The sequence below is a fragment of the Callorhinus ursinus genome, unplaced genomic scaffold, assembly GCF_003265705.2.
Source record: "Callorhinus ursinus isolate GAN/ISIS: 27379988/994484 unplaced genomic scaffold, GSC_fseal_2.0 scaffold11, whole genome shotgun sequence".
In the NCBI taxonomy this organism is placed as follows: domain Eukaryota; kingdom Metazoa; phylum Chordata; class Mammalia; order Carnivora; family Otariidae; genus Callorhinus; species Callorhinus ursinus.
In genome coordinates this window covers 21818515-21827415 of record NW_027397073.1, presented here as the reverse complement: position 1 = coordinate 21827415, position 8901 = coordinate 21818515, and the positions used below count along the sequence as shown (strand labels likewise).

The following is an 8901-nucleotide window of genomic DNA, read 5'->3' as shown; positions in this document are numbered from 1 at the left end:
GTGTGTGTGTGTGTGTGTGTGTGTGTGTGTGTGTGTGTGTGTGTGTGAGAGAGAGAGAGAGAGAGAGAGAGGGAGAGAGAGAATTAAATTACTCTGTCTTCTTTCAGCTGCTTCCCTTGCACCCCTATGTGGCATTTTTCCATCTGCTTCTGAGCTGCCTTGCTCTTGGTCTGGACACCGGGTCTGCCTGGCTGCAAGTGCTGCCTCCTCACCCAGCCCCAGGAGGACGGGACCACACACGTCCATGCTGTTGAATCCCCACAGCTCTTTCACTGTGCAGAACTGCGTGGATGCCTCCCCAGCTCTGACTGGTTGCTCAACAGCCTCTTGTAGAGTTGAGCTGCCTTTCCCATTTATCAAAGCCGTGAGAGCCATCCACCTTCCTGGCCTTCCCTCCCAGGCCACCTGCTCTGCTGCCAGCCTTCAAGATTGATACTTGCCATTTCCACGGCTGGGTTTGCTCTGGACTCTGTGGGCATGTTCACTAAAAGGAGCATCACTCTTGCTGCCTGTGGTGGGGCAGGAAGCTGCATTATCGACTCGTGGTTGATCATTCTTCTCCCTACTCCCTGCGCCAGCCTCTATCTGTGTGGGAGAGAGCAGCTGCCTGCGGGAGTGCTCAACAAGTTCCTACCTCCAATAAAATACTCTCATTTCCGTTAGCAGGGCCAGGCAAGCCTTTGCAAATCTAGGCTGCCCCATGGCAACCATCTTCTGCAAGAGTATTTTGTTTCTTTTCTTCCTCTCCCTATTCAGCCCCGAGTTCTCTCTGGAAACTCTGACATGTCCATGACACACAGATCATACCATCCACTCAGATCTTATTTTTAAGGCAACTGCAGATTCTCTACTTCACACTCAGAAGAAGAAAAAATGCAATGGCTGTCTTGCTGCTGCCTGGACATGAATGTCACGATGCTCTGCTGGACTGAGGGGAGAAGGAAAGGGGCAAGGGCCTGTGGAGATCTCACATAATGTGTGTGGATATTTTTTATAGTGTCTTCTGCAAAGCCTATTTCCACATTTATTATTTAACTCAATGACATAATTCTGGTAATGTGCATTCAGAGACAGGCATTAGCAGTGAACATGGTAGTAGAGGAATCCAGGAATCCTTCTAGACTCTAGTGGACCAAAGGGCTCCATTGTCACAGGTCTTCTAGGCTTCGCTCTTCATTTTTGCTCCTCAGTGCACCATGCATAGTTGTCAACTGGGGACTCATGTGGGAGCTTGTTACAAATGCGGTCTCCGTACCTACCAGGTCAGAAGATGCATCGTAGTAAGATTCACGCGTGCTTTGTATGCAAATTAAAATGTGAGATGTTCTGTTCCCTTATGGCATTTAATCCTCAGAATGCTCTTCTGAGGTAGTTCTTATATTTCCTATTTTACAGATGGGGAGACTGATGCTCCTGAGGCATGAAGAGGGGCGTCTTGTCACCAGAAATTGACTCCTAGCGATACAAAGACTAAAGACCACATTCCTTTCACTAGGTACCACTGTTGTATAGGTGTTCGTGGTGAAGTCGGGTGTCACTGATTTTTCTTTTGGAAACAGTTTCAGACGTTAGGAAGGTGAATGTTCTGGTCTCTTTGAGATGTCAAATTGCCAAACGGGAAAGGGATCTTAGGAGACAGGGCTCTTAAAGATTCGGCTGAGCAGAGGCATGCCGAGATAGTACAACCTAGACGAGATGGATGGCTCAGGTTAGTTTGTAGCCACGTGGCAGAGAGAGAACACACTGGGGCTCTCAACAGACTGGCAGACCAAAGATGGTCACAGCAAGATAAATTATGTGTTAAGGAGATAATTGCCATGGCCTTTCCTCTGAACAGCAGCTGGAAATAGGCTGGAACAGATGGAGCCAGAAATAGTGAGAAGGTTGTGGGACAGCCTCAGAAGAGAACCAGTCATCCTCATCCTCAGAGCAACAGTTTAAATAGGAGCCCCCTGGATAGTTAAGGTAGGGACACACATTCTGACATATGACGGCATAGGGCTTCTAACCTTCGCTCTAAGAGTTTTATAGTTGTAAGTAGAAAGAAAAAATGAGTCATTGTTATTTACTTTCAAGTTGTATTTTTGTTGACTTGTCACAGGAGATGGTTTATGTGTTTTACTTTATGTTTATCCTTAATTAGCTCTTCTTGGGCAAATTTGAAACACTGGGTCCAGACGGTCTTAAACAGGAATGTCTGTCACCTATATTCAAGAAGAGTGCTTAAATTGAGAATCTCGTTTTTTCCCTTCCCTTTTTTGTGGTAGCAAATATAATAGTGCCTCTAGAATTCACTCAGTTGAGGAGGCCCTGTATTTGAATTTTCATCTGGTTAACGTTAAATGAGTATTTAGGTGCCAAATTCTAAGCTGGACTGCCCTCACTGCTTTTCACAAGTCTTTCTTTTACTTTAAATTTTTTATTGTTATGTTAATCACCATACATTACATCATTAGTTTTTGATGTAGTGTTCCATGATTCATTGTTTGTGCATAACACCCAGTGCTCCATGCAGAACATGCCCTCTTTAGTACCCATCACCAGGCTAACCCATTCCCTCAACCCCCTCCCCTCTAGAACCCTCAGTTTGTTTATTAGAGTCCATCATCTCTCATGGTTCGTCTCCCCCTCCGATTTACTCGCTTTCATTCTTCCCCTCCTGCTATCTTCTTCTTTTTTTTCTCTTAACATATATCGCATTATTTGTTTCAGAGGTACAGATCTGTGATTCAACAGTCTTGCACAATTCACAGCGCTCACCATAGCACATACCCTCCCCAATGTCTATCACCCAGCCACCCCATCCCTCCCACCCCCCCACCACTCCAGAAACCCTCAGTTTGTTTCCTGAGATGAAGAATTCCTCATATCAGTGAGGTCATATGATACATGTCGTTCTCTGATTGACTTATTTCACTCAGCATAACACCCTCCAGTTCCATCCACGTCGTTGCAAATGGCAAGATCTCTTTCCTTTTGATGGCTGCATAATATTCCATTGTGTATATATACCACTTCTTCTTTATCCATTCGTCTATCGATGGACATCTTGGCTCTTTCCACAGTTTGGCTATTGTGGACATTGCTGCTATAAACATCGGGGTACACGCACCCTTTCGGATCCCTCCATTTGTATCTTTGGGGTAAATCACCAGTAGTGCAATTACTGGATCGTATGGTAACTCTATTTTCAACTTTTTGAGGAACCTCCATACTGTTTTCCAGAGTGGCTGCAGCAGCTTGCATTCCCACCAACAGTGTAGGAGGGTTCCCCTTTCTCCACATCCCTGCCAACATCTGTCATTTCCTGACTTGATAATTTTAGCCATTCTGACTGGTGTGAGGTGGTATCTCATTAAGGTTTTGATTTGGATTTCCCTGATGCCGAGCAAAGTTGAGCACTTTTTCATGTGTCTGTTGGCCATTTGGATGTCTTCTTTGGAAAAATGTCTGTTCATGTCTTCTGCCCATTTCTTGATTGGATTATTTGTTCTTTGGGTGTTGAGCTTAAGAAGTTCTTTATAGATTTTGGATACTGGCCCTTTATCTGATATGTCATTTGCAAATATTTTCTCCCATTCTGTCAGTTGTCTTTTGGTTTTGTGGACTGTTTCTTTTGCTGTGCAAAAGCTTTTTATCTCGATGAAATCCCAATAGTTCATTTTTGCCCTTGCTTCCCTTGCCTTTGGCGATGTTTCTAGGAAGAAGTTGCTGCGGCTGAGGTCGAAGAGGTTGCTGCCTGTGTTCTCCTTTAGGATTTTGATGGACTCCTGCTCACATTTAGGTCTTTCAACCATTTGGAGTCTGTTTTTGTGTGTGGTGTAAGGAAGTGGTCCAGTTTCATTCTTCTGCATGTGGCTGTCCAATTTTCCCAACACCATTTGTTGAAGAGACTGTCTTTTTTCCATTGGACATTCTTTACTGCTTTGTCAAAGATGAGTTGACCATAGAGTTGAGGGTCCATTTCTGGGCTCTCTATTCTGTTCCATTGATCTATGTGTTGGTTTTTGTGCCAGTACTATACTGTCTTGATGACGACAGCTTTGTAATAGAGCTGGAAGTCTGGAATTGTGATGCTGCCAGCTTTGCTTTTCTTTTTCAACATTCCTCTGGCTATTTGTGGTCTCTTCTGTTTCCATACAAATTTTAGGATTATTTGTTCCATTTCTTTGAAAAAAGTGGGTGGTATTTTGATGGGGATTGCTTTGAATGTGTAGATTGCTCTAGGTAGCATTGACATCTTCACAATGTTTGTTCTTCCAGTCCATGAGCATGGAACATTTTTCCATTTCTTTGTGTCTTCCTCAATTTCTTTCCTGAGTATTTTTTAGTTTTCTGAGTACAGATCCTTTGCCTCTTTGGTTAAATTTATTCCTAGGTATCTTATGGTTTTGGGTGCAGTTGTAAATGGGATCGACTCCTTAATTTGTCTCTCTTCTGTCTTGTTGTTGGTGTATAGGGATGCCACTGATTTCTGTGCATTGATTTTATATCCTGCCACTTTACCGAATTCCTATATGAGTTCTAGCAGTTTTGGGGTGGAGTCTTTTGGGTTTTCCACATAAAGTATCATATCATCTGCAAAGAGTGAGAGTTTGATTTCCTCTTTGCCGATCTGGATGCCTTTGATTTCTTTTTGTTGTCTGATTGCTGTGGCTAGGACTTCTAATACTATGTTGAATAGCAGTGGTGAGAGTGGACATCCCTGCCGTGTTCCTGACCTTAGGGGGAAAGCTCTCAGCTTTTCCCCATTGAGAATGATATTCGCTGTAGGTTTTTCGTAGATGGCTTTTATGATATTGAGGTATGTACCCTCTATCCCTATACTCTGAAGAGTTTTGATCAAGAAAGGATGCTGTACTTTGTCAAATGCTTTTTCTGCATCTATGGAGAGGATCATATGATTCTTGTTCTTTCTTTTGTTAATATATTGTATCACGTTGATTGATTTGCGGATGTTGAACCAACCTTGCAGCCCAGGGATAAATCCCACTTGATCATGGTGAATAATCCTTTTAATGTACTGTTGGATCCTATTGGCTAGTATTTTGGTGAGAATTTTTGCATCCATGTTCATCAAGGATATTGGTCCGTAACTCTCCTTTTTGATGGGGTCTTTGTCTGGTTTTGGGATCAAGGTAATGGTGGCCTCATAAAATGAGTTTGGAAGTTTTCCTTCCATTTCTAGTTTTTGGAACAGATTCAGGAGAAGAGGTTTTAATTCTTCTTGAAATGTTTGGTAGAATTCCCCTGGGAAGCCATCTGGCCCTGGGCTTTTGTTTGTTGGGAGATTTTTGATAACTGCTTCAATTTCCTTAGTGGTTATAGGTCTGTTTAGGTTTTCTCTTTCTTCCTGGTTCAATTTTGGTAGTTGATACATCTCTAGGAATGCATCCATTTCTTCCAAGTTATCTAATTTGCTCGCATATAGTTGCTCATAATATGTTCTTATAATTGTTTGTATTTCTTTGGTGTTGGTTGTGATCTCTCCTCTTTCATTCATGATTTTGTTGACTTGGGTCCTTTCTCTTTTGTTTTTGATAAGTCTGGCCACGGGTTTATCAATCTTGTTAATTCTTTCAAAGAACCAGCTCCTAGTTTCATTTATCTGTTCTACTGTTCTTTTGGTTTCTATCTCATTGATTTCTGCTCTGATCTTTATGATTTCTCTTCTCCTGCTGATTTTAGGTTTTATTTACTGTTTTTTCTCCAGCTCCTTTAGGTGTAGGGTTAGGTTGTGTATTTGAGACCTTTCTTGTTTCTTGAGAAAGCCTTGTATTGCTATATACTTTCCTCCTAGGACTGCCTTTGCTGCATCCCAAAGATTTTTGAACAGTTGTGTTTTCATTTTCATTGGTTTCATGAATTTTTTTAATTCTTCTTTAATTTCCTGGTTGACCCATTCATTCTTTAGTAGGATGCTCTTTAGCCTCCATGTAGTTGAGTTCTTTCCAACTTTCTTCTTGTGCTTGAGTTCTAGTTTCAAAGCACTGTGGTCTGAAAATAGGCAGGGAATGATCCCAATCTTTTGGTATCGGTTGAGACCTGATTTGTGACCTAGGATGTGATCCATTCTGGAGAATGTTCCATGGGCACTAGAGAAGAATGTGTATTCCGTTGCTTTGGGATGGAATGTTCTGAATATGTCTGTGAAGTCCATTTGGTCCAGTGTGTCATTTAAAGTGTTTATTTCCTTGTTGATCTTTTGCTTAGATGATCTGTCCATTTCAGTCAGGGGGGTGTTAAAGTCCCCCACTATTATTGTATTGTTGTCAATGTGTTTCTTTGCTTTTGTTATTAATTGCCTTATATAATTGGCTGCTCCCAGATTAGGGGCATAGATATTTACAGTTGTTAGATCTTCTTGTTGGATAGACCCTTTAAGTAGGATATAGTGTCCTTCCTCATCTCTTATACAGTCTTTGTTTTAAAATCTAATTTGTCTGATATAAGGATTGCCACCCCAGCTTTGTTTTGGTGTCCATTCGCATGGTAAATGGTTTTCCACCCCCTCACTTTCAATGTGGGTGTGTCTTTGGGTCTAAAATGAGTCTCTTGCAGACAGCATATCGATCGGTCTTATTTTTTAATCCAAAATGATAGCCTGTGTCTTTTGATTGGGGCATTTAGCCCATTTACATTCAGGGTAACTATTGAAAGATAGGAATTTAGTGCCATTGTATTGCCTGTAAGGTGATTGTTACTGTATATTGTCTGTGTTCCTTTCTGATCTCTGCTGCTTTTAGGCTCTCTTTTTGCTTAGAGGACCCCTTTCAATATTTCTTGTAGGGCTGGTTTCGTGTTTGCAAATTCCTTTAGTTTTTGTTTGTCCTGGAAGATTTTTATCTCTCCTTCAATTTTCAATGGAAGCCTAGCTCGATATAGTATTCTTGGCTGCATATTTTTCTCGTTTAGTGCTCTGAAGATCTCATGGCAGTCCTTTCTGGCCTGCCAGGTCTCTGTGGATAGGTCTGTTGCCAATCTAATATTTCTACCATTATAGGTTACATATCTTTTCTCCCAAGCTGCTTTCAAGATTTTCTCTTTGTCTCTGAGACTCGTAAGTTTTAATATTAGATGTTGGGGTACTGACCTGTTTTTATTGATTTGAGGGGGGTTCTCTGTGCCTCCTGGATTTTGATGCCTATTTACATTAGGGAAGTTCTCTGCTATAATTTGCTCCAATATACCTTCTGCCCCTCTCTCTCTTTCTTCTTCTTCTGGGATCACAATTATTCTAATGTTGTCTCATCTTATGGTATCGCTTATGTCTCAAATTCTGCCCTCGTGATCCAGTAGTTGGTTATCTCTCTTTTTCTCAGCTTCTTTATTTTCCATCATTTGGTCTTCTATATCGCTAATTCTCTCTTCTGCCTCATTTATCCTAGCAGTTAGTGCCCCCATTTTTGATTGGACCTCATTAATAACCTTTTTGATTTCGACTTGGTTAGATTTTAGTTCTTTTATTTCTCCAGGAAGTGTTTCTCTAATAACTTCCATGCTTTTTTCAAGCCCAGCTAGTATCTTTAAAATCATGATTCTGAACTCTAGGTCCGACATCGTACTAATGTCCGTATTGAGCAGGTCCCTGGCAGACGGTACTACCTCTTGTTCTTTTTGTTGAGGTGATTTTTTTCGTCTTGTCATTTTGTCCAGAGGGGAATAGATGAATGAGCGAACAAAATGCTAACAGGTTAACAATGTCCCCAAGAAGTATACTCTAAACAAATCAGAAAAGTCCTGAAACCAGGGGAAAAGAAAGGGAAAGAAAGAAAAAAAAAGAAAAAAAAGAAAAAAAAAGATAAAAACAAACAAAAAGAGAACAAAACAAACAAAACAGAATATGATCAAATATGATCCGGCTAGTGCATAGATCAGCGCCACACACTAGATTTTGGGTGTATTTTGGTCTGTTAGAAGAAGGTGCCTCCTAAAATTTTAAGGAAAGAAAGACTTATATATGTACAAAATAAGGATTGGTACAATGAAGTGATGGAATATTACTGTAAAGATGAAAATTATAAAAAATTTTAAAAGAGAAATTGATAAGGTGCTTTAAAAAAGAAAGAAGAGGAATAAGAAATAGAAAGAAAGAAAAAAAAAGGGTGGGAAAGAATGTGATCAGGCAGGAGATTAGAACAAACATATACTAGAGATTTAGGGTATATTTTGATATGTTAGAAGAAACTGTATCTCAAAATTTTAAAGAGAGAACAACATATATATATATATGCCAAAAATAAGGGTAACTACTATGAAGGGATAGAATAAGACTCTAAAAAATGAAAAATAAAAATGTTTTTTTAAGAAAAGCATTGAGAAGATGTTGGTTGAAAAAGGGAAAAAGAAATATTCCAAAAAAAAAGTTAAAAAAAATTAACTTTGAAAGACTAATGAATCATGGTAAAAAAAGCCATGAATTCTATGTGCAATATTCCCTTAGCCCTGGAGTTCTGCCCTTCTTATTGATCCGTAAACTTGGTCTTGGCTGGCTGCTCTTGCTGATCTTCTGGGGGAGGGGAGGGGGCTGTTGCCATGTTTCCCAAATGTCTTTGCCGGAGGTGGAATTGCCCCGTCCTTATCTTCTGTTCTACGTAATCTGCTGGGGTTTGCTCTTGGGAGCTTCCGATCCCTGCAAGCTTTCGGTACAGCTTTGGAGGACGAGAGTGAAAATGGCGGCCTCCCAATCTCTGCCCCAGAGAAGCCGAGAACTCGGGGCCCCGCTCTTCAGTGCGCCCCCAGAGAAAAGCAGTCAGTCACTCCCATCTCCCCGGTCTCCGGCTGCACTCCGTGCTCACCCAGCCTGTGACCGAGTATTTCTATCTCCAGCACTCGACCCTGTGTGGAGTCTCCAAACCCAGCAGATCCCTGCGGTGCGCTCCTGCGCTGCTCTTCCCGGGG

At 41.3% G+C, this 8901-nt stretch overlaps 1 protein-coding gene across 2 annotated transcripts in view; it reads left to right on the top strand.

Annotated features, from left to right (window-relative positions):
• DCC (DCC netrin 1 receptor) overlaps positions 1-8901 on the top strand; it is a 1171073-nt gene that overhangs the window by 92374 nt on the left and 1069798 nt on the right. The gene's annotated exons all lie outside the window — the stretch shown is intronic.